This window comes from Artemia franciscana, chromosome 13 (assembly GCF_032884065.1).
Source record: "Artemia franciscana chromosome 13, ASM3288406v1, whole genome shotgun sequence".
Taxonomy (NCBI): Eukaryota; Metazoa; Arthropoda; class Branchiopoda; order Anostraca; family Artemiidae; genus Artemia; species Artemia franciscana.
Genome location: NC_088875.1, coordinates 20,602,097 through 20,629,924, shown reverse-complemented (window position 1 = coordinate 20,629,924; position 27,828 = coordinate 20,602,097). Strand labels below are relative to the sequence as shown.

At 31.0% G+C, this 27,828-nt stretch overlaps 1 long non-coding RNA gene across 1 annotated transcript in view; it reads right to left on the bottom strand.

Annotated features, from left to right (window-relative positions):
- The window catches only part of LOC136034637 (uncharacterized), a 31,063-nt gene extending 3,679 nt beyond the window's left edge, over positions 1–27,384 (bottom strand). The window contains exon 1 of the long non-coding RNA XR_010619219.1: positions 25,358–27,384. This is a non-coding gene — a long non-coding RNA (uncharacterized LOC136034637). The remainder of the gene's footprint in view (positions 1–25,357) is intronic.
- Between the last annotated feature and the right edge of the window lie 444 nt (positions 27,385–27,828).

Genomic DNA, 27,828 nt, shown 5'->3' with positions numbered 1-27,828 from the left:
AACCCGCATCAAATTAGTAAAAAAAATTGTCCGTTTTAATTTTTAATATTGCTTCTTACTTTCAGTTGAAAAAACTTGTTTTTTTTATTTAACTGAGACAGGAAGGCATATTTGATTCAAGATCTGCTGAATGCGCTGCTGTTTGAGCACTGAGATTTGTCGATACACTGAGATTTTGAAATACACTTATCTGTCTATCTATCTATCAAATAAGAAAATTATACTCCACATATAAAAAGTAACTAAACAAACAATCAGTATTAATAATAAAAAATCCTACATACAAAAACATAAGCATTAGCTAGGAAAATTGTAAATCAAACGCTAAAAAATAAACCGTGTCTAAAAAACTGATAAAGCCCCCACTCCCTATCTTTCAAAAAAAATATCCAAAAACAACAAAAACATTAATCTAAATGTACCAATACCCAAAAACTAAAAAAAAACATAAAATTAGGTAACTTGTGAAAGTAAGCCATATCTAAGAAACTGGTTAAGCCTTCCCCCTTCCCCTCCAAAAAAATTAAAACCTAAAAACAAAAAAAAATCTATCGAAATGTTCTATTACCTAAAAACAATAAAAACATAAGAATAGGTGAAGTCTAAAAGTAAACCATATCTAAGAAACTGGTTAAGCCTTTCCCCTTCCCAAAAAAAAAAAATAAAACCTAAAAACAAAACAAAAATCTATAGAAATGTTCCAATACCAAAAAACTAAAAAAACATAAAAATAGGTGACGTGTCAAAGTAGACCATATCTAAGAAACTGGTCAAGCCTTCCGCCTTTCCAAAAAATTTATAACCAAAAAAAAAAACAACCAGAAAAAAAATCTATCGAAATGTTCCAATACCTAAAAATAAAAAAAAAACATAAAAATAGGTAACATCTAAAAGTAAAACAAAGCTAAGAACCTGGTTAAGCCTTCCCCCCTTCCCAAAAAAATAAATTAAAACCTAAAAACAATAAAAAAAACATATTAAAAATATTCCACCACCTAAAAAATAAAACAATATAAATCTAAGTAGCGTTTAAGAGTAAACCAAATCTAAGAAACTAGTTAACCCCCTCCCCCCCCCAAAAAAAAAACAAAAAATCCTAAAACAATAATTAAAATTCATTAAAAATACCTAAAAAGTACACAAGCTCTATAAAATTAAAAATGAAAATTTAATTTATATTTAAATTTAAACCGCATATAAGAAACCGCATAGATCCCCTCAACCAAAAAAAGAAGAAAAACTGAAAAATAATTAAAACCCAGAAACAATTACGACATCCATAAAAAATGCTCCAATACCGCAAAAAGGCACAAGTCCTAGACACAGAAACTTCAATGATTTCTGAAGATTTTGAAAGATATGTAATAGGGGTAACAGGTTAGTTAATAAATGAGATCTTGAGAAGTAATTTAGGTCAGCTAGCTGACATGGGGATCCAGGAAAAAGTGTTTCAGACAAAATAAGCTTCTAGTCTAAATTATGGGTCCGGGTTGTCACCAAGTTAAGCTAAGTTAGATAGAAGTAGTTCAGATAAGAAATTTTAAGACAATTTTAGGCTTGAAGGATTCATTTAGTTCAGTGGAACTGAAGGAAGATTTCGGACTTTTCCTTTTCAAGAGCGTTAGATTGGTTATAATGATGAAATTTAGGGAGAAAATAATTAAGCTACCTAATTATTAAAGCTACTTTACTTCGGCTTCTTAAGTCAGCCTATTTGTAGAGTTTGAAGGACATGATTCCGGGCCAAACCAGACTTAGAAAATTTTGGACCGTTGTGGCCTTTCGGAGATAAGGAACAAAGAAAAAGGCCCAATGGATGAAAGCGTATCAGTATGGATGGTCTCGCTAACCCTAAATGGAAAATATATCCATGAGTGAAAGGCTGATAAAAATCAATCTAAATCTTTGAGGTTTTACACCCAAGGTAAAGAGTGTCGGAGGGAGGATTTTTTTTTAAATTGGGGTTGAATGGAGAGGATTTGAAGAATTTATTGTTGGTAAGAAGGGATAGTTTTGATTTAGATGGCAGAAGGAATTTTTGGGGAAAATCTAGGCTGGCGGATTACCACTACTTTTTCCCTTAGTGTGGATGTGTGAATGAAAATTTGCAGAATGAATGATTCTGACGAGTGATTGGCAGTGAATAATGTTTAATTGAGTGGATAGCTGAGAGCATCATATATGCTATTAAATAATTATGTAAAATTCTTCGTTTAGGGACTAAACATAGGGAATCACCTTTGAGGGAATACCTTGTTAACGTTCTTAGGAATCGAATTTATTATTGTTGATATTTGTCGGTCAAATTATGGACTTTGATGGTTTTTATTTTGGAGGGGGGTGAGGGTAACATCATTTAAAGTTGTATTTTGTTCCTAGAGCTTCGTTTGTAGGCCTTATTTTGGGTTTTTATAGCTCGCAGGTTTTTTGCAACAAATCTTATCTTATCTATAAACAATATAAAAGATATTTAACAACATATAGAAACAAAAATTTTAAATAAAATTCCCTAGGTCAGAATTCATTGAATACTATATTTTTAACATTGAAACTAAAAATCGCATAGGAAGACATACTAAAAGTTTAAACGAACCTTAATGCGAAACTATAAACCCATAAAAAATAACTTAAAGATCATATAAGAATTTTAACACCTCAGACAGAAAACACGAAAAAATATCAATCCAAATACAGTTCAAACAAAAAAATTTCAGTTCAACAAAACAATACAGTTAAAACAAAAATACAGTTCAAACAAAAAATAACAATAAATTCTACCTACAAAACATAAGCACTACCTACAAACAATTTAAACTTAAACACTAAAAATTAAACTGCATCTAAGAGACCGCTAAAGCCCACCTCGCCGAAAAAAAAAGGAAAAATACACGTCAAACCAAATTTTAAGAAAAAAATACATAAATAGGTAACGTTTTTTATCACCAAGGAAGATGATAAAAAGATTAAAAGAAATAAGTTAAAGTGATAAAGTGATTAAGGTGATAAAGGAAATAACTTAAAAGAATCAAACAGTTCGTGGTAATGAACTGTTAGTAAGAAGTGACAACAGAAGTGGGTCAACAGCAACCGAAACTCCAAAAAAACGAAAATTTGATACCAATAGATAAATCAAAAGAAAAGAATTGTATTTTTATGCTGATTTCAAATATATAAGTTTCATCAAGTTTAGTCTTGCTCGTCAAAAGTTAAGAAACTGAGAAAATTTGCCTTATGTTTAAAAAACGGGAAAAACAGCCCCTAAAATTCACAGAATCTTAATGAAAATCACAGATTCAGCGTATCAGAGAACTCTACTTTAAAAGTTTCAAGCTAATATCTCCAAAAATGTGGATTTTTCATTTTCAAACAGTTCGAGGTAACGAACTGTAGTAAGGAGCGACCCGGCTAAATAGTAACCAAAACTCTAAAAATTGAATTTTGATATCAATAGCTACATAAAAAAATCGCATTTTAATGCTTATTTTAAATATATAAGTTTCATCAAGTTTAGTCTTACCCATCAAAAGTTACGAGCCTGAGGAAATTTACATTATTTAAGAAAATAGGGGGAAGCACCCCCTAAAATTCGTAGAATCTTAACGAAAATGACACCATCAGATTCAGCGTATCAGAGAACCCTACTGTAGAAGTTTCAAGCTCCTATCTACAAAAAGTGGAATTTTGTATTTTTTGCCCGAAGACAAATCACGGGTGCGTGTTTATTTTTTTTCCCAAGGGTTATCGTATCGACCAAGTGGTCCTAGAATGTCGCAAGTGAGCTCATTATAACGGAAATGAAAAGTTCTAGTGCCCTTTTTAAGTGACCTTTGGAGGGCATCTAGGCCCCTTCCCAAGCTCATTTTTTTCCCAAAGTCAACGGATCAAAATTTTGAGATAGCCGTTTTGTTCTGCATAGTCGAAAACCATAATAACTATGTCTTTTGGGATGACTTACTCCCCCAAAATCCCTGGAGGAGGGATTGTTTAACCAACCATGACAACAGATCTAAATGTTGATATACCTATCTTACTCAAAAAGGTCCCCACCGAACGAAAAAAAAATTAAACTCCAAATATTAAAACCTAAGCACTAGGCCTCAAGAAAAGAAACTAAAACCTGACAAACAATAATGTTATGCCCTAACACAAAACAAAAATTAATTCTAAATGCCAAAAATTGACTATACATAAAAATTTCAGCCAATCACAGAAAAAATTTACGCACATACAAAATCTTTTCACCAACGCGCACAATCTAAAACTAAAACTTCAACCTCTATACTTTAAATGTTAAAAACTAAAATGAGACTAAGACTTCAAATATTGAAACCTTAGACCTAGGGCCTCAATCAAGGAAACTAAAACCTGAAGTAAAACAAAATTAAATTTAATAGGAAAAATTGACTATACATACAAATTTTGGCCCATCACAGAAAAAATCTAAACATACAAAATCATAAAAATATCGCGCACAATCGAATACCTCCTAAAACTGAAAGTTAAACGCAAAGCACACAATTCAAACCCTAGAGACGAAACTTTAAGAGTACAATATTAAATCTAAATACAAAAACTAAACCGAAACACAAAAAATGTGAATGCAAAAACACAAATCTAACAAATGAACACACACAAAGAAGTAAAAACCACCAATACCAAAACTAAAAACAAAATTTAATTTGAAACCATAAGCACACAAACAATAGTTTAAACATCATACATGAACTCGGACCTCACATAAAAAGCATAAAACTCAAACCCAATACATTGAAAATTTTGATCCCTTAAATATAAACTTAAAACCTAGAGAAAACAGCTAAAACAAGATAAACAGACTAGAGCCCAACAAAAGAAATGTTCAATCCAATATATTATTAAATGAAATTAACAAGATTTTTCAAACCAAAATAAGGAGCAACATTAATACTTAAAACTATCAGAAAATTTTTACATATATGAGGGAGGTTGCTCCTCCTCAACACCTAATTCTTGATTCGAATATTTTCGAGTACTTAAAAAAACTTTTTATTATTCTAATTAAAAAAAAACAGTGTTTTGGAGAACAAACAGTTCTTAAAGAATTGGGACAGAATCCTCAACGCCCTACTCTTTACGCTTAAGTTTTTAATTGTCTTATAAAGTAGAGTTGTTCGAAAGAGTCAAACTTTAGCATAAAGAGTGGGGCGTTGAGGAGAGGACAGCCACTTTCATAAACGGAATAATTTATTTTCGTTTAAGTCCTAATTTCGCTCATTGCTTTCAGTTAGAAAAACTTGTTTTTTTTTAATTACTGAGAAAAGTATGCATGTCTGGACTACAATTAGACAAAGGGTATTCAGTTGAGCCTTTCAGAGAATGTTCAGGAGAGTGCTGAACCAAATCAAAACACGTTTATATATAAGGATTGTCAAAAGGGTACAAAACAGGAATAACTGTGTATATTAATCTGGAAAATTCAGGAAATGATAAAGAAGATGATCGAAAAGTCACTATTTTCAGGCTATCGATATTATTACAACTACCACCACCACTATTACTACCCTACCCAATTTACGGTATTAAGGGGAATTTAAACTAAATCAACAGACGCTATGTGCATGCACATTGTAAAAATAACATATCTTAAGAATTGATTTGGGTATTAAGTTGAAACTTTCGGGGAATAGGTAAAAGCGGAAGATCATCATTACAAAAGGAAATATGTGCACGCTACTGCTATTGCTACTGTTACTGCTACATTTACTATTGCTGCCACTACTTCAATTGCAACCACTTGTAGGGCTACGAGCATTGAGATGAAAATTTCAAGAAATATATGAACATGCAAGTTATCAAAAGGACATATCAGCAATGTCATAGCAATGGCTAATTGTATTAAATTCAAACTTCCAGGACTTGATGGGAGGGATTTTCAATTGACCAATTGGTTAATACTACTGCTGCTAGTAGCACTGTCGCTATTATATTTTATTACTGGTAATAGCCAGATGAAAGTTACGTGTCAGAAGAAAGATCATGGATGTATAATAACTGGTAATGCTGGTATTATCACTACTACTACTGTGACTAGTACTAATTTTGAAGGGGGGATATGAACTGAATCATAAAACGCCCTCTGTTTGCAGACCGTCAAAAGGATGCAGCAGCAACATCTTAGGAAAAGTTTGGTGAGTGAAGTTGAAACTAACAGGGCTTGTTGTGAGGTAAGTTGAACTAACCAACAGAAAATAGGTGCACCCTAAAGCTGCTACTTCTAATCATACTACTGCTATTGTTACTGTTATTACTACTTCTATTACTACTGATGCCACTAAAGCTTAGGCTACAATCTATTTAAAACTACTACTACTACTACTCCTTTAGACAAATTAAGGGACAAAATCGGGATAATTAAAAACTGCATGGAACCAAATCAAAACACACTATGATCGCACAGGTACCTGAAGGCTTAAAAGTTAAATCTTATTGGCTCAAATTCATTGAATCCAAAAAAAATTTTAAAATAGAACTAAAAATTACTTAAAAATAAATACTAAAATTTAAAACACACCTTAATTAAAAAGTATAAGCCCACACAAAATAGTTGAAACATCACATATGAACTCAAACCTCAGGCACAAAAACACAAATACTAATCAAAAAACCAAAACCCAATATAATTCAAAACTTTTACTCCTGAATTATGAACTAAAACCCGAGAGAAAACAGTTTAAACAACATAGACAGACTGAAAACCGAAAAAAGGAATCATCTAAGGAGTTGGTTAATTCCCCCTAAAAAGAAATAGAGGCTAGAAGGCTGGCTTAAGGCACCTATTTCTGTCCTAGGTGTGGATTAGGGATTAAACATAGGGAATGACACTTAAGGGGACAGTTTGTTTTCGCTCTTAGGAATTGAATTTTATTACGATCGATGTTTTTCGGTCAATATTTGGAACTTGTTAATAAAAATTAATTTTTTTTTAGTTCGTATTTTAAAAAATTAAAAAAAACTTATTTTAAAAAATATCTAAACAAAAAATTAAAATTAAATCCAATTGGCCAAACTTCATTGAATCCTAATAGTTTACGCATTAAAACTAAACATTACTAGCAATTAAATACTAAATATTAAAAACAAACCTTAAACTATGCTTAATTAACAAAAGCTTACTTAATTATAAACTAAAACCCGAGAGAATACAGCTTAAGCAAGAGAAATAGACTAGAACACTACAAAAGGAATGTACCAAAAAACTAAACAAAAGACTTAAAAATGAAATCCCACGGACCAAAATTTATTGTTTTAAGCTTAAACTTCCGTCTGGTATGCGAAAGTCAAACAACAAACACAATGAATTGTACTCCACATGTAAAAAGTACCTAAACAAATTTAAACTCGAACACTATAAAGTTTATGAGCACTAATATATATATATATATATATATATATATATATATATATATATCTATATATATATATATATATATATATATATATATATATATATATATATATATATATATATATAACCTAATTTAAAAAACTCAAACTCAATCCAATTCAAAACTTTGACATCTTAAATATAAACTGAAACCCGAGAGAAAACAGAAAAAATGCTAAAAAAGACTAGAACTCTTCAATCTAATATACATAAATCTAAACAAAAAATTTAAACCTTTGATCCAACATTTGATGCCACAGACGAAAAACTCCGTCCCGTATACACAAAAAGTCCAACACCTACCACAAAGATTGTAATCTAAATTTGAAATATACCTAAACAAATAACTTAAATATGCTATAATAGTATTAATAATTGGTATTTATAATCAATAATGAAAAATCATAATTATTCATTAATAATTAGTATTAATAATTAGATCCGACCCCCTATTTTCCTATCACTAGCAGTGCATGTGTATATACGAAAAATTAAACACTTCCCAAGAAAATTTTGACTTCGTATATAGTAACTACATACTTAACAAAACTTAAAATACAAAATCATAATCACCAAACCCCAATTAAGGAATAAAACCGGATGAACAAGAAATATTTTAATATGACTACAAACATTTTAATCTAAGCACAAAGCCTTTACTTCAAAATAAATTCTAGCGAATCCCAAAACAAGGTTAAGCCACGAAATCTCAAAACAAACATACAAAATAAAACCTTTCTAGTATAGAAATTTATATACTAAATACAATTTAGACACTATACGCAAAAGCTTCAAATACTAAAGAAAATTAAAATCTTATTTATGAAACTTTTATTTCCTATAAAACAAAAATGTAATAAATGCAAGTTTTGACCAAATACAAAAACAAACAAAAACCTTTATAAATATTTATATATATATAGATATATACATATATATATATATATATATATATATATATATATATATATATATATATATATATATATATATATATATATATATATATATATAGCAGCGACCCGGCTAAATAGTAACCAAAACTCTAAGAAATGGAATTTTGATACCAATAGCTACATGAAAAGAATTGTCTTTTAATGCTAATTTTAAATATATAAGTTTTATCAAGCTTAGTCTTATCCATCAAACGTTAAGAGCCTGAGAAAATTTGACCTATTTTAGAAAATAGGAGGAAACACCCCCTAAAAGTTATATAATCTTAACGAAAATAACACCATTAGACTCAGCATATCAGAAAACCCTAATTTAGAAGTTTCAAGCTCCTATCTACAAAAATGTTGAATTTTGTATTTTTTGCCAGAAGGCCAATCAAAGATGCGTGTTTATTTGTAAGTTTTTTTTTTTTTTTTTCAGGGTGATCGTATCGACCCAGTGGTCCTAGAATGTTGCAAGAGGGCTCATTGTAACGGACCCTTTTTAAGTGACCCAAAAAATTTGAGGGCACTTAGGCCCCCTCCCACGCTAATTATTTTACCAAAGTCACAGGGTCAAAATTCTGAGATAGCCATTTTATTGAACATAGTCGAATGACCTTGTAACTATGTCTTTGGGGACGAATTATTCCCTCAACGTTCCCAAGGTAGGGGCTACAAGCTACAAACTTTGACCAGTGCTCACATATAGTAAAGGTTATTAGGAAGTGTACAGTCATTTTCAGGGGGATTTTCTGGTTGGAGGAGGGATTCAGAAGAGAGGGATATGTTGGGGGAACTTTCCATGAAGGAATTATCATGGGGTAAGTAAATTGTGTTTTAAGTTTTAAGGTTACTCCTTACTTTCCGTTGAGAAAACTTTTTTTGATTTAATTTTGGATCATATGCCAAGAAATCTCAATGCACCTCAAGGGATATATACCTCCTCCCCACAGATTTATCCTCTAGACATTTCAATTCTAGTAAAAATTTAACTCGGGCAATTATTCTTAGCATCTCCACACGTAAAATTGAGTTGACAATAAGAGAGCAGGACATAAGAAGAATATCAGAAGGGAATTCTGGCAAATTCTCCTAGTGTGAATTTATCCTGAATGAATTCATCCCCTGAGAACCTCCCTCCCAACAAAAACATTTTCCCCGTGAAAAATCCCACGAGCAGAATATCCAGCCCCCCCCTCCCCCAACAAATAAACGCATTTTCCCCAATAGACCATTTTGAGAAAAAAATGGGTGTGGGAGAGGGGACCAGTTGCCCTTTTATTTCTTTGCTCATTTAAAAAGAGCTCTTGAACTTTTAATTTTCAATTGAATGAACCCTCTCACGATATTTTAGTACTATTATGTCGATAAGATTACCCCTAAGAAAAACACACAAATAAACACGCATCCGGGATCTCTGTTTTTTAAAGTTTCGGCTACTATTGATCCGGGTCGCTCCTTAATTACAATTTGTTACCACATACTGTTTGATAAGCATTACTTAAAAAAATTTTTGAACTCAAACACTAAAAGTAAAATGCATCTAAGAAACTGATTCAGCCCACCTCCTTAAAAAATTAATACCCCAAAACAAAACAAATTTCCATAAAATTATCCAATACCTAAAAAATGCATCAATATAAAAATAGATAACTTTTAAAAGTAAAACACATCTAAGAAACCGGTTAAGCCCAAATCCCCAATCATAAACCAAACATCAACAAAACAATAGAAACATTGTTAAAATATTCCAATGCCTAAAATATACACAAGTCCTACACACGGAAACTTCATTGATCTCTTAGTCCATCCCCCCCCCCTGGATTTACATTTATAGCCACATTGAAAGAAAAATTATATAAAATAGGTAAAGATTTCAATCACCAGGGTGAAAAATAAAATACAAATACAATCCAAATGTACCAATTTTGATATTTGAGAATTTTTTGCTATAGAAGCTCCGTTATCCATGGGTATTTTGTCCTTTTGTTGAAACTATTTTTCTAGTGTATTAAAAATCTAGTTTTTAATTTTTGTTTTGATTCAGTATATTTTCTTTCCTATTGAAATATGATTTTAAGATTTAAGAAAAAAACACTTTGATTACATTTGTTTCTGTTTCAACACAATATCACGTAGAGCTTGGCGTTTTCCCTCTTTTTATGTAAAGACTCCGTAAAACATATTTGAATTTCCTGCATAAGAGCTCAATGTATGCCTGGCATACAAAACTAAACTTCAAATAAAAAAAAAACGACCCCTTAAGTGAAACATTAAAAACCCCAAATAAAACATACAGATGTTTGAGTCCACAAAGAAAAACTTTATTCGAATACATCGGAAAATGAAACTTCACTGTCACACCCATAGACTTAAACCCAAAACAAAAAAGCCTTGAACCCTGAATCCAATATCCTAAGCAAAGGGAGACATATTTATGATTTCAAAAAAGGGCAAAACAAAACTTTAGTGCTAATAGAAGTTAAAATCTTTTAAACCGAATATGAATAAACTTAAGCCTTTATAAACTAAACAATTGGTTCATGTAAGAATACTAGTTTTAATAGATATCCCAAGATTTTAGCCCAAGAATAAAAACGGGAAAACAAATTCAAAAACTTAAATACGAATCCTAAAAATGCTAACCCCTACTTTTTCCAACTTGAAAACAAATTCATGCAGATATCTCCTAAGAATTGGTCGGATTCCGTGAGATAAGCTCTGGAAAAAAGGAAAGATGTATGTTTCTGGCCCTTACCATAACTATGAAACATGCACCTTTGCATCCACTCAGCAAAGTTTCCTTGAAAAGAGCATAAACATTCCTTACCTGAAATCCATCCTTAGTTCACTGCATTGTAAATCCTCAAATATCCTTCTCTGGGAGCACTACCTGACGCTTCACCAGTGAAAACTAAAAAGAAACTATAAAATAGCACGCATTACATCTCTCTATATATATACCATGTGACGTCATTTCATTTTTGATTGTGACGTCACTATAAGAATTAATATGTTTTCCTTTTATGAGTTCAATATTTGCATTTCCTTTCCTTCTCATTTTTGTTTTGAATGATCCATAATTTTAATTTTAATTTTGTTTTTCATCCTATATTAGTGGTTTAAATTTAACCCAAATCCGAGAAATAAGTTAGACCCCCTTCCCCCCAAAATAGAAGAAAAACGAGAATAATTAAAGCCCAGAAACAATTACAGCATCCAGTAAAAAATGTTCCAAAAGCGCAAAAATATCCAAGTCCTACACACGGAAAGTTCAATGATTTCCTAGGCCCATAAGAGATGTATAATATTGAAGTCAGTAGTATTAGTACTAAGGAGCAAAGAGGAGGTTGATTTTAATTTTGGAGGAAGGATGGTAGAGGTTAAAGAAGAAACTGTTTTACTTTCTCTTTTCCTTATCAACTTTACGTGTGTATTTGTTAAGGGTAATTGTCATTGAAAAATTTTCAACGGGATTGAATTATCTAGAAGATACTTCCGTTGCGAGGGCATTTCTCCGTTGATGTGGGGCCAGATTTCCTCGGATTATTTAAAAAACGATCAGAAATTAAATTAAAAAAGTCTTTTCGACTGAACGTAAGGAGTAGCATCAAAGCTTAAAATGAACAGAAATTATTATGCATATGAAGGGGGTTGCCCCCTCCTTAACACCTCGCTCTTTACGCTATAGTTTGAACTTTGACCCGATTCCTTAAGAACGACTCCTGGAACACAAGGCTCGTTTTGAAAACCTTTTTTAAAAGTACTAAAAAACTTTAGCGTAAAGAGTGAGGTATTTAGGAGGATACAACCCTCATCATATTAGTAGAAAAAAATTGTTCGTTTTAATTTTTAATGTTACTTTTTACTTTCAGTTGAAAAAACTTGTTTTTTTTTATTTAACTGAGACAGGAAGGCATATTTGATTCAAGATCTGCTGAATGCGCTGCTGTTTGAGCACTGAGATTTGTCGATACACTGAACTTTTGAAATACACTTATCTATCTGTCTATCTATCTATCTATCAAATAAGAAAATTATATTCCACATATAAAAAGTAACTAAACAAACAATCAGTATTAATAATAAAAAATCCTACATACAAAACATAAGCATTAGCTAGGAAAATTATAAATCAAACGCTAAAAAATAAACCGTGTCTAAAAAACTGATAAAGCCCCCACTCTCTATCTTTCAAAAAAAAGACCCAAAAACGACAAAAAACATTAATCAAAATGTACCAATACCCAAAAACTAAAAAAACAACAACATACAATTAGGTAACGTGTAAAAGTAAGCCATATCTAAGAAACTGGTTAAGCCTTCCCCCTTCCCCCCCCCAAAAAAAAAACAATAAAAAACATAAGAATAGGTGAAGTCTAAAAGTAAACCATATCTAAGAAACTGGTTAAGCCTTTCCCCTTCCCAAAAAAAAATAAAACCTAAAAACAAAACAAAAATCTATAGAAATGTTCCAATACCTAAAAACTAAAAAAACATAAAAATAGGTGACGTCTCAAAGTAAACCATATCTAAGAAACTGGTTAAGCCTTCCACCTTCCCAAAAAAATTATAACCAAAAAACAACCAGAAAAAAATCTATCGAAATGTTCCAGTACCTAAAAATAAAAAAAAAAAACAACATAAAAATAGGTAATATCTAAAAGTAAAACAAAACTAAGAACCTGGCTAAGCCTTCTCCCCTTCCCAAAAAAATAAATTAAAACCTAAAAACAATAAAAAAACATATTAAAAATATTCCACTACCTAAAAAATAAAACAATATAAAAATAAGTAGCGTTTAAGAGTAAACCAAATCTAAGAAACTAGTTAACCCCCCTCCCCCCAAAAAAACAAAAAAACCTAAAACAATAAATAAATTCATTAAAAATACCTAAAAAATACACAAGCTCTATAAAATTAAAAATGAAAATTAAATTTAAATTTAAACCGCATATAAGAAACCGCATAGATCCCCTCATCCAAAAAGAAGAAGAAAAACTTAAAAATAATTAAAACCCAGAAACAATTACGACATCCATAAAAAATGCTCCAATACCGCAAAAATGCACAAGTCCTACACACAGAAATTTCAATGATTTCCTAAAATTTTGAAAGATATGTAATAGGGGTAACAGGTTAGTTAATAAATGAGATCTTGAGAAGTAATTTAGGTCAGCTAGCTGACATGGGGATCCAGGAAAAGGTGTTTCAGACAAAATTAGCTTCTAGTCTAAATTATGGGTCCGGGTTGTCACCAAGTTAAGCTAAGTTAGAAGTAGTTCAGGTAAGATATTTTAAGAGAATTTTAGGCTTGAAGGATTCATTTAGTTCAGTGGAACTGAAGGAAGATTTCGGACTTTTCCCTTTCAAGAGCGTTAGATTGGTTATAATGGTGAAATTTAGGGATAAAATAAATAAGCTACCTAATTATTAAAGCTACTTTACTTTGGCTTCTTAAGTCAGCCTATTTGTAGAGTTTGAAGGACATGATTCCGGGCCGAACCAGACTTGGACAATTTTGGACCGTTGTGGCCTTTCGGAGATAAGGAACGAAGGAAAAGGCCCAATGGATGAAAGAATATCAGTATGGATGGTCTCGCGAGCCCTAAATGGAAAATAAATATATGAGTGAAAGGCTGATAAAAATAAATCTAAATCTTTTAGGTTTTACACCCAAGGTAAAGAGTGTCGGAGGGAAGATTTTTTTTTTAATTTGGGTCGAATGGAGAGGATTTGAGGAATTTATTGTTGGTAAGAAGGGATAGTTTTGATTTAGATGACAAAAGGAATTTTTGGGGAAAATCTAGGCTGGCGGATTACCACTACTTTTGCCCTTGGTGTGGATGAGAGAATGAAAATTTGCAGAATGAATGTTTCTGACGAGTGATTGGCAGCGAATAATGTTTAATTGAGTGGATAGCTGAGAGCATCATATGTGCTATTAAATAGTTATGTAAAATTCTTCATTTAGGGACAAAACATAAGGAATCACCTTAGAGGGAATACCTTGTTATCGTTCTTAGGAATCGAATTTATTATTATTGATATTTGTCGGTTAAATTATGGACTTTGGTGTTTTTTGGAGGGGGTGGGGGTAACATCATTTAAAGTTGTATTTTGTTCCTAGAGCTTTGTTTGTAGGCCTTATTTTGTGTTGTTATAGCTCGCAGGTTTTTTGCAACAAATCTTATCTTATCTATAAACAATATAAAGGATATATAACAACATATAGAAACAAAAATTTTAAATAAAATTCCCTAGGTCAGAATTCATTGAATACTATATTTTTAACATTGAAACTAAAAATCGCATAGGAAGACATACTAAAAGTTTAAACGAACCTTAATGCGAAACTATAAACCCATAAAAAATAACTTAAACATCATATAAGAATTTTAACACCTCAGACAGAAAACACGAAAAAATGTCAATCCAAATACAGTTCAAAAAAAAAAATTCAGTTCAACAAAACAATACAGTTCAAACAAAAATACAGTTCAAACAAAAAATATTCAGCACAAAAAGTTACAATTCACATTTAAAAGGTATCTAAACAAATAACTTAAATGTGCTGCAATAGTATAAATAATAATAAATTCTACCTACAAAACATAAGCACTACCTACAAACAATTTAAACTTAAACACTATAGAGTAAAGTGCATCTAAGAGACCGCTAAAGCCCCCCCCCCCAAAAAAAAGAAAAATACACGTCCAACCAAATTTTAAGAAAAAAATACAAAAATAGGTAACGTTTTTTATCACCACGGAAGATGATAAAAAGAATAAAGGAAATAACTTAAAGTGATAAAGTGATTAAGGTGATAAGGGAAATAACTTAAAAGAATCAACCAGTTCGTGGTAATGAACTGTTAGTAAGAAGTGACAACAGAAGTGGCTCAACAGCAACCAAAACTCCAAAAAACAAAAATTTGATACCAATAGATAAATCAAAAGAAAAGAATTGTATATTTATGCTGATTTCAAATATATAAGTTTCATCAAGTTTATTCTTGCTCGTCAAAAGTTACGAACCTGAGAAAATTTGCCTTATGTTTAAAAAACAGGAAGAACAGCCCCTAAAATTCACAGAATCTTAATGAAAATCACAGATTCGGCGTATCAGAGAACTCTAAAAGTTTCAAGCTAATATCTCCAAAAATGTGGATTTTTCATTTTTTGCCAAAAGAATGATCACGGATGCGTGTTTATATATTTTGTTTTTTGTTGTTTATTTTCGCAGGGGTGATCGTGTCAACCTGCTTGTGATCGTGCCAAGAGAGCTCATTCTAAGGGACATTAAAATTTCTAGCGCCCTTTTAAGTGACCAAAAAAATTTGAGGACATCTAGGCCCCCTCCCACACTTATTTTTTCCCGAAAAAACGAGGTCAAAATTTTGAGATTTCTATCTTTTTTAGCATAGTCAAAATGCTTGATAACTATGTCTTTGATTATGACTTAATCCCCCGTAGTCCCCGGAGGAAGGGCTGCAAATTATGAACTTTGCCTACTGTTTACATGTAGTAATGGTTTTTGGGAAGTATACAGAAGTTCTGAGGGGGATCAGGGAGGCATTTTTCATTGGAAAAGGAAATTTTCCATGAAAATTGGGGGCATCGGATTTCCCGACTTTATTTAAAAACAATAAGAAACTATAAAAAAGAAGTTTTTTCAACTGAAAGTAAGGAGTAAAATTAAAACTTACAATGAAATGAAATTATTACGTATATGAGGGGGTTCATCCCCTCGTCAATTCCTTGCTCTTTACGCTAGAGAAGCAATTTCAAAACAGCAGTTTATTCTAATTAACGGCCTTTGTTATTCAGGGATCATTCCTAAGGAATTGGAACAAAATTCAAACTTAAGCGTAAAGAGCAATATATTGACGAGGGGGCAAACCTCCTCAAATACATAATAATTTCTGTTCGTTTTAAGGCCTAATGTTTCTCCTTATTTTCAGTTGAAACAACTCGTTTTCTTTTTATTTAGATGAGAAAAAAGCGTAAATTTGATTCATTATCTTTTTGATTCGTTTTCTTTTTATTTAAATTTGTTTTCTTTTTATTTGATTAATTATTTGCTGAATGCACTGCCAATTGGGCAGTGAGAATTGTGAGAACGGGGTCACCATGTGATTGTTGTGCATCGGTAGCCCCTCCACCTCTTACCATTAGACCCGATAACCTAATATCCTCCCACTAGAAGCTGTTGTGTATTCACCAAGGATTAAAAACTTCCCAAGAAAACTTAGACTCCATTGTAATGACATACTCATCTCCATCGTCATCATAAAAGAACAGATGTAAAAAGAAGATTTTAATTTTATAATAACCAAACAAAATCTCCAAACCCCAATTAAACAAATTAGAACCAGATTTTCAAAAAAAAAAATCCAACAAATAAAAACTTTAACCAACACACACAAAAAACAAAACCGCCAATAGTAAAAACTTAAAACGAAACTTAATGTGAAAACATAAACGCAAAAACGAAATGTAATGCCAAACCATAAACTCATACAATAGTTTAAACATCTTATAGAAACTCGAACCTCACACAAAAAAACATTTAATTTAAATTAAAAAATTCAAACGCAATTCATTATAAGACTTCGACCCCTTAAACATAAACTAAAACCCACAAAAAACCAGCTAAAACAACATAAGAAGACTAAAACCTACAAAAAGAATTATTAATCCAATGTGTTGAAATCTTAACAAAAAACTTAAAAGTTAAATCCAAAGGGCCTAAAATTAATGGCACAAATACAAATGTCCGTCCCGTATACGAAAGTCAAATATCAAATACGAAAATTATACTCCACATATAAAAAGTAACTAAATAAATAATCAGTATTAATAATAAAAAATCCTAAATAAAAAACCTAAGAATTAGTTACGAAAAATTGTAACTCAAACACAAAAAATAAACCGTATCTAAGAAACTGATAAAGCCTCCTCCCCAACCCCCATGTCTTCCAAAAAAACAACAACAAAAAACATCTATCAAAATGTACCAATAAAAAAAAAACCCATAAAATTAGGTAACGTGCAAAAGTAAACCATATCTAAGAAAATTGGTTAAGACTTCCCCCTTTCCCCCCAAAAAATTAAAACCTAAAAACAAAAACAAAAATCTTTGGAAATGCTCTATTGCCTCAAAACAATAAAAATAAAAAAATAGGTGATGTCTGAAAGTAAACCATATCTAAGAAAATGATTAAGCCTTCTCCCTTCTAAAAAAAAAAAAATATAAAAAATAAAACCTAAAAACAAAAACAAAAATCTATCAAAATGTTCCAATACCTAGTAACTAAAAAAACATAAAAATAGGTAGCGTCTAAAAGTAAACCATATCTAAGAAAATGGTTAATTCTTCCCCCTCTCCCCCCCAAAAAAAAACAAACCTAGAAACAGCTAAAAAATCTATTAAAAATGTTCCATTACCTAAAAAATAAAACAACATAAGAATAACTAGCGTTTAAAAGAAACCATATCTAAGAAACTGGTTAAGCCTTCCCGCTTCCAAAAACAAAAAATAAAACCAAAAACAACCAAAAAAATCTATCAAATTGTTCCGATACCTAAAAACAAAAAAAAAACATAAAAATGGGTAATATCTAAAAGTTAGCCATATCTAAGAAACTGGTTAAGCCATCCCCCTTTCCAAAAAAAAGTTAATTAAAACCTAAAGACAACCAAAAAAATGTATCGAAATTTTCCAATACCTAAAAACACAAATTAAACACTATACACAAGAACTTCAAACACTAAAAAAACTTAAAATCTAAATTTAAAAACTTAACATCCCATAAAAATAAAATGTAATAAATGCAAGCTTTAACCAAATGCAAAAACAAACCCAATACATGTTTATATTTTTTCCTTTCTTTAATTTCTAGCATTTTTTTTTAACAATCCATAGCCATGAATCAAAATTATGAGATACCCATCTTACTCCCAATGGTCCCCACCCCACGAAAACAAACTAAACTTCAAATATAAAAACCCTAGAGTCCTAGGCTTCAATCAAGGAAACTAAAACAAGACAAACACTATGTGGCCCTAACCACAACAAAATTAAATCTAAGTTTAAAAATTGACAACAGATGAAAATTTCAGCTCATAACAGAAAAAATTAAACACACAAAATCTTAAAACCAACGCGCACAATCGAATACTTCCTAATACCGAAAGTTAAATGCAAAACTCACAATTCAAACGCTTTAGAAAAACTCCATATACAAGAAAAACTTTAAATCTAAATACAAAAACTAAATCGAAATACCAAAAATGTGAATGCAAAAATAGAAATCTAACAAATGAATACTTTAACCTCCACACACAAAAAAACAAAAACCTCCAATACTAAAAATTTAAAACGAAACTTAATGTGAAAACATAAGCCCAAACACAGTAGTAAAACATTATATATGATTTCGAACCTCACACGCAAAAACACGAAACCTAATTTAAACCAAACTTAATCTAAAAAACTCAAACTCAATACATCGCAAAACTTTGACCCCTTAAACATAAATTGGTACAATATTCAAACTTTAGCTTAAAAGCGAGGTGTTGAGAAGGAGTAACACCCTGAGATAAGTAATTATATATTTCGTTTTGAGTTTTAGTGTTGCTCCTTACTATAAATTGAAAAAACTTGTTTTTCTATCTAATTTCTGATCGCTTTTTACGTAATACCAGGAAATTTGGCTACACCACAATGGATAAATACCTCCTCCCCACCAATTTATTCTCTAGATCATTCAATCCTTGAGAAAATTTTAACCCGGAAAAATATACTTAACATCTCCACTTGCAAAATTGAATCGGGAATGAGAAAGCAATCCATAAGAGGAATTTCCGATAGGAATTCTGGCAAATTCTCCTAGTGCAAAATTTCTTCGGAAAAATTTACCACCTTGGAACTACCCTCCGCATAAAAAATTATTCTCGTGTGGAAAATCTATCTGCGGAAACTCCCGCACCCCCGAAAAATGTAGGCATACTTCCAAATAAAAAAAAAAATACTATACGTAAACGGACCGCTAAGAAACCCAAGGCCAGATTTCCTTGGATTATTTAAAAAACGATCAGAAATTAAATTAAAAAAGTCTTTTTGACTGAACGTAAGGAGAAGCATCAAAACTTAAAATGAACAGAAATTATTATGTATATGAAGGGGGTTGCCTCCTCCTTAACACCTCGCTCTTTACGCTATAGTTTGAACTTTGACCCGATTCCTTAAGAACGACTCCTGGAACACAATGCTCGATTAACTAGACTAATGAAAACCTTTTTTAAAAGTACTAAAAAACTTTAGCGTAAAGATTGAGGTATTTAGGAGGATACAACCCGCATCATATACGTAAAAAAAATTGTCCGTTTTAATTTTTAATGTTGCTTCTTACTTTCAGTTGAGAAAACTTGTTTTTATTTTATTTAACTGAGACAGGAAGGCATATCTGATTCAAGATCTGCTGAATGCGCTGCTGTTTGAGCACTGAGATTTGTCGATACACTGAGATTTTGAAATACACTTATCTATCTATCTATCTATCAAATAAGAAAATTATACTCCACATATAAAAAGTAACTAAACAAACAATCAGTATTAATAATAAAAAATCCTACATACAAAACATATGCATTAGCTACGAAAATTGTAACTCAAACACTAAAAAATAAACCGTGTCTAAAAAACTGATACCCCCCCCCTATCTTCCGAAAAAATACCCCAAAACAACAACAAACATTAATCAAAATGTACCAATACCCAAAAACTAAAAAAAAAAAAAATATATATAAAATTGGGTAACGTGTAAGAGACATATCTAAGAAACTGATTAAGCCTTCCCCTTCCAAAAAAAAAAATTCAAACCTAAAAACAAAAAAAAATCTATCGAAATGTTCTATTACCTAAAAACAACAAACCGTGTCTAACAATATAACACTAAAAAATAAACCATGTCTAATAAACTGATAAACTCCCCCCCCCCCTATCTTCCGAAAAAAATACCCAAAAACAACAAAAAACATTAATCAAAATGTACCAATACCCAAAAACTAAAAGAAAACCATAAAATTAGGTAACGTGTAAGAGCCATATCTAAGAAACTGGTTAAGCCTTCCCCTTCCCAAAAAAAAATTAAAACCTAAAAACAAAAAAAAAATCTATCGAAATGTTCTATTACCTAAAAACAATAAAAACATAAGAATAGGGGAAGTCTAAAAGTAAACCATATCTAAGAAACTGGTTAAGCCTTTCCCCTTCTCAAAAAAAAATTAAAACCTAAAAACAAAACAAAAATCTATAGAAATGTTCCAATACCTAAAAACTAAAAAAAAAACATAAAAATAGGTGATGTCTAAAAGTAAACCATATCTAAAAAACTGGTTAAGCCTTCCCCCTTCCCAAAAAAAAATTATAACCAAAAAAATCTATCGAAATGTTCCAATACCTAAAAACTAAAACAAAACCATAAAAATACGTAACATCTAAAAGTAAAACAAAGCTAAGAAGCTGGTTAAGCCTTCCCCCTTCCCAAAAAAAATTATAACCAAAAAACAACCAAAAAAATCTATCGAAATGTTCCAATGCCAAAAAACTAAAAAAAAAACAAAAAAAAACATAAAAATAGGTAGCATCTATAGGTGAAAACAGAAGTGGCTCAACAGCAGCCGAAACTCCAAAAAACGAAAATTTGATACCATAGATTAATCTAAAGAATAGAATTTTATTTTAATGCTGATTTCAAATATATAAGTTTCATCAAGTTTAGTCTTATTCGTCAAAAGTTACGAACCTGAGAAAATTTGCCTCATTTTTAAAAAACGGGAAAAACAGCCCCTAAAATTCACAGAATCTTAATGAAAATCCCAGATTCAGCGTATCAGAGAACTCTACTTTAAAAGTTTCAAGCTCATATCTCCAAAAATATGGATTTTTTATTTTCTGCCAAAAGAATGATCACGGATGCGTGTTTATTTAAATGAGAAAAGAGCGTATATTTGATCCATTATCTGCTGAATGCACTGCCAATTGGGCAGCGAAAATTGTGAGAACAGGGCCACCATGTGATTGTTGTGTATCGGTAGCCCCTCCACCTCTTACCATTAGATCCGACACCCTAATATCCTCCCACTAGAAGCTATTATGTATTCGCCTAGGATTAAAAACTTCCCAAGAAAACTTAGAGTCCATTGTAATGACATTCTCATCTCCACCGTCATCATAAAAGAACAGATGTAAAAAGAAGATTTTAATTTTATTAAAACCAGATTTTGAAAAAAAATTCTACACTCCAAAACCCATTACTTCCATTTAAAAATTTTAGCCCATTACAATAAAAAGTTAAGCAATATACAAAAGCTCAAAACAAATATAAACAAACAAAACCTTTCTAGTATAGAAATTTAAATGTAAAACACAATTTAAACACTATACACCAGAACTTCAAACACAAAAGAAAAAAAAATCTAAATTTAAAAACTTAGCATCCAATAAATCAAAAATATAATAAATGCAAGCTTTAACCAAATGCAAAAACAAACCAAAAACACGTTTATGTTTTTTCCTTTCTTTTCTTTCTAGAATTTTTTTTAACAATCCATGAACATGAATCAAAATTTTGAGATACCCATCTTACTCCCAAAGGTCCCCACTCCACGAAAACAGAATAAACTTCAAATATAAAAACCCAAGCCCTAGGCCTCAATGAAGGAAACTAAAACCTGACAAACACAATATGTTATGCCCTAACAACAACAAAATTAAATCTAAGTTCAAAAATTGACAACATATAAAAATTTCAGCTCATCACAGAAAATTTAAAACACACAAAATCTTAAGACCAACGCGCACAATCGAATACCTCCTAATGCCGAAAGTTAAATGCAAAACACAAAGTTCAAACGCTTTAGAAAAACTCCAAATACTAGCAAAACTTTAAATCTAAATGCAAAACTAAAACGAAATACTAAAAATGGGAATGCAAAAACAGAAATCTAACAAATGAAAACTTTAACCAACACACACAAAAACAAAACCGCCAATAGTAAAAACTTAAAATGAAACTTAATGTGAAAGCATAAACTCAAAAACGAAATGTATTGCCAAACCATAAACTCATACAATAGTTTAAACATCTTAGGTAATTAGGTAATTAGGTAACTAGGTAATTTAGGTAATTAGGTAATGTGCAAAAGTAAACCATATCTAAGAAACTGGTTAAGCCTTCTCTCTTCTAAAAAAAAAAAATTAAAACCTGAAAACAAAAACAAAAATCTATCAAAATGTTCCAATACCTAATAACTAAAAAACATAAGAATAGGTAGCGTCTAAAAGTAAACCATATCAAAGAAAATGGTTAATTTTTCCCCTCCCTCCAAAAAAATTAAAACCAAGAAACAGCTAAAAAACCTATTAAAAATGTTCCATTACCTAAAAAATAAAACAACATAAAAATAACTAGCGTTTAAAAGTAAACCATATCTACGAAACTGGTTAAGCCTTCCCCCTTCCCAAAACAAAAAATAAAACCAAATAACAACCAAAAAAATCTATCAAATTGTTCCGATACCTAAAAACTAAAAAAAAACGATAAAAATGGGTAATATCTAAAAGTGAGCCATATCTAAGAAACTGGTTAAGCCATCCCCCTTCCCAAAAAAAAGTTAATTAAATCCTAAAGACATCCAAAAAATGTATCGAAATGTTCCAATACCTAAAAACACAATTTAAACACTATACACAAGAACTTAAAACACTAAAAAACTTAAAATTTAAAATTCTAAAAATTTAAAACGAAACTTTATGTTAAATTTAATGAATTACCCTCCCCAAGAAAAATTATCCTCGTGTGGAAAATCCATCTGCAGAAACTCCCGCACCCCCGAAAAATGTAGGCATACTTCCAAATAAAAAAAATACTATACCTAAACAATTGACTAATATTGTAACTTAAAGACCTTGCCCCACGGGGTTTGAGGGGGTTCATGATATCTCCAAAGACATATATCATCGATCTTTCAACTATGCTGGACAAAATGGCTATTTTGAAATTTTGATTTGACCATTTTGAGAAGACAAAGGGGCGTTTTGCCCTCCAATTTTTGGTCACTTAAAAATAATATTAGAACTTTTAATTTTCATTTTAATGAGCCCTCTCACAATATTCTAGGACCGCTGGGTCAATAAAATCACCCCTAGGAAAAAAAGATACAAATAAAACGCATCTGTGATCTTTCATCTGGCAAACAATACAAAATTCCACATTTAGCTTGAAACATTCAAAGTAGGGTTCTCTGAAACGCTGAATCTGACGGTGTGATTTTCATTAATCATTATATGTCTTTTAAAGGGGTATTCCCTCATTTTTAAAAATCAGGCAAATTTTCTCAGACTTGCAACCTTTGTTAAAATACGAAATACAAATTCCACATTTTTTTCAGATAGGAGCTTAAAACCTCTAAAGAAGGGTTCAATGATACGCTGAATCTGATGGAATGATTTTCATTAAGTTTATATGTCTATTAAAGGGGTATTCCCGCATTTTTAAAAATCAGGCAAATTTTTTCAGACTTGCGACCTTTGTTTGGTAAGACTAAACTTAATGAAATTTACATATTTAAAATCAGCATAAGGATTCGAGTCTTTTTAAATATCTACTGGAACTAAAACTTCATTTTTAGGGTCTCAGTTCCTATTGAGCCGGGTCACTCCTTACTTACAGTTCGGTACCACGAACTGTTTGAAAAATACAAATTCCACATTTTTTCAGATAGGAGCTTAAAACCTCTAGAGTAAAACCTCCACCAAAAAATGTAGGCATACTTCCAAATAAAGAAAATACTATACGTAAACAATTGACGAATTTTGAAACTTGAAGACCTTTCCCCACGGGGTGTGAGGGAGGCCATGATACTTCCAAAGACATATATCATCGATCTTTCAACTATGCTGATTAAAATAACTATTTCAAAATTTTAACTGGACCCTTTTGAAAAACAAAAAGGACGTGAGTGGAGGGTCTAACTGTCCTTCGATTTTTTGGTCACTTAAAAATGTTAATAGAACTTTTAATTTTCATTTAAATGAACCCTCTCACAATATTCTAGGACCGCTGGGTCAATACGATCACCCCTAGCAAAAAACGATACAAATAAATACGCATCCGTGATCTTTATTCTGGCAAACAATACAAAATTCCACATTTAGCTTGAAACATCTAAAGTAGGGTTCTCTGATACGCTGAATCTGACAGTGTGATTTTCATTAATCATTATATGTCTTTTAAAGGTGTATTACCACATTTTTAAAAAATCAGGCAAATTTTCTCAGACTTGCAACCTTTATTAAAATACAAAATACAAATTCCACATCTTTTTTCAGATAGGAGCTTAAAACCTCAACAGTAGGGTTTTCTGATACGCTGAATCTGATGGTGTTTTTTTTTTTTATTTAAGATTCTACCGTTCATAAGGAGTTTTCCCCTTTTTTTAAAATGAGGCAAATTTTTCACCTCGTAACTTTTGATGGGTAAGACTAAACTTGATGAAATGTATACATTTGAAATCAACATAAAATCTCATTTTTTGGATGTATCTTTTGGTATCAAATTTTTTTTTTTTTTTAGAGTTTCGTTCACTATTGAGCCGGGTCACTCATTACTTACAGTTATAGGGCATGTCTGATTCATGATCTCCGGAATGCGCTGCTAGTTGTGCACTGAGATTCGTGAAAATAGGGTCGCTGTGTGAAGGTTGTACCCAGCCAGCCCTGTCCACCCCTTAAAATTAGACCAGACACCGTAATACCCTCCCACTAGTAGCACCTGTGTATATACGAAGGATTAAACACTTCTCATGAAAACTTAGACTCCATATATAGTAATTATATACTCTATATAATTATATACTATAATTATATACTAAAGAAAAAAACTTAAAATATACAAAAATGACCAGCAAACCTCAATTAAGGAGATTTAAACCAGATTAGCAAACAATTTTACATACTGACAACAAAAAAAATTTAATTTTTGTTGTCAGTGTAATTTTTCTGTGCCCATCAGAGAAAAAATCAAAACATACAAAATCATAAAAACATCGCGCACAATCGAATACCTCCTAAAGCTGAAAGTTAAACGCAAAGCACCCAATTCAAACCCTAGAGACGAAACTAAATACTAGTACAACATTAAATCTAAATACAAAAACTAAACCGAAATACAGAAAAATGTGAATGCAAAAACACAAATCTAACAAATGAACACTTTAAGCAAACACACACAAAGAAGCAAAAACCGCCAATACCAAAACTAAAAACGAAATTTAATGTGAAATCATCAGCCCACAAACAATAGTTCAAACATCATATATGAACTCGAACCTCACATAAAAAAACATAAAACTCAAACCCAATACATTGAAAACTTTGACCCCTTAAATATAAACTAAAACTCTAGAGAAAACAGCTAAAACAACATAAACAGACTAGAATATATTATTAAACGAAAATAACAAGTTTTTTCAACTCAAAATAAGGAGCAACATTACTACTTAAAACTATCAGAAATGTTTACATATATGAGGGAGGTTGCTCCTCCTCAACACCTAATTCTTGATTCGAAAATTTTTGAGTACTTAAAAAAAACGTTTTATTATTCTAATTAAACAAACAGTGTTTTGGAGACTTCCACTTAAAAATTGTAATTCATCGCTAAAAAAGATAAGCTAAATACAAAAAGCTCAAAACAAAAATGAACCCATAAAACCTCTATAGTATAGAAATTACTGGCAAAATACAATTTAAACCATATGCACAAAACTTCAGACACTGAAAAACCTGAAAATCTAAATTAAACAAAGTTAACTTCCCATAAAACAACAATATAATAAATGTTAGCTTTAACCAAAGAGAAAAACAATCCCAAGCCGTTTTTGTGCTCTTTACCATTTTCCTTTCTGCCTTTTTTCTTTCATGTTTTTAACCAACCATGACAACCGATCTAAATTTTGATATACCTATCTTACTCAAAAAGGTCCCCACCGAAAGAAAAAAAAAATTAAACTCCAAATATTAAAACCTAAGCACTAGGCCTCAAAAAAAGAAACTAAAACCTGACAATATTTGTTATGCCCTAACACAAAACAAAAATTAATTCTAAATGCCAAAAATTGACTATACATAAAAATTTCATCCAATCACAGAAAAAATTTACGCACATACAAAATCTTTACACCAAGGCGCACAATTTAAAACTAAAACTTCAAGCTCTATACTCAAAATGTTACAAACTAAAATAAGACTAAGACTTCAACTATTAAAAAATGAGCCCTAGGGCCTCAATCAAGGAAACTAAAACCTGACAAACGCTATATGTTATACCCTAAGTAAAATAAAATTAAATTTAATAGAAAAAATTGACAACACATAAAAATGTTGGACCATCACAGAAAAAATCAAAACATACAAAATCATAAAAACATCGCGCACAATCGAATACCTCCTAAAGTTGAAAGTTAAACGCAAAGCACACAATTCAAACCCTAGAGACGAAACTAAATACTAGTACAACATTAAATCTAAATACAAAAACTAAACCGAAATACAGAAAAATGTGAATGCAAAAACACAAATCTAACAAATGAACACTTTAAGCAAACACACACAAAGAAGCAAAAACCGCCAATACCAAAACTAAAAACGAAATTTAATGTGAAATCATCAGCCCACAAACAATAGTTCAAACATCATATATGAACTCGAACCTCACATAAAAAAACATAAAACTCAAACCCAATACATTGAAAACTTTGACCCCTTAAATATAAACTAAAACTCTAGAGAAAACAGCTAAAACAACATAAACAGACTAGAACCCAACAAAAGAAATGTTCAATCCAATATATTATTAAACGAAAATAACAAGTTTTTTCAACTCAAAATAAGGAGCAACATTACTACTTAAAACTATCAGAAATGTTTACATATATGAGGGAGGTTGCTCCTCCTCAACACCTAATTCTTGATTCGAAAATTTTTGAGTACTTAAAAAAAACGTTTTATTATTCTAATTAAACAAACAGTGTTTTGGAGAGCAAACAGTTCTTAAAGAATTGGGACAGAATCCTCAACGCCCTAATCTTTACGGTTAAGTTTTTAATTGTCTTATAAAATAGAGTTGTTTGAAAGATTCCAAACTTTGGCTTAAAGAGTGGGGCGTTGAGGAGAGTACAGCCCCTTTCATAAACGGAATAATTAATTTTCGTTTAAGCTTTAATTTCGCTCATTATTTTCCGTTAGAAAAACTTGCTTATTTTTTAATTACTGAGAAAAGTATACATGTATGGACTGCAATAAGACAAAGGGTATTCAGTTGAGCCTTTCAGAGAATGTTCAGGGGAGTGTTGAACTAAATCAAAACACGTTTATATATAAGGATTGTCAAAAGGGTACAAA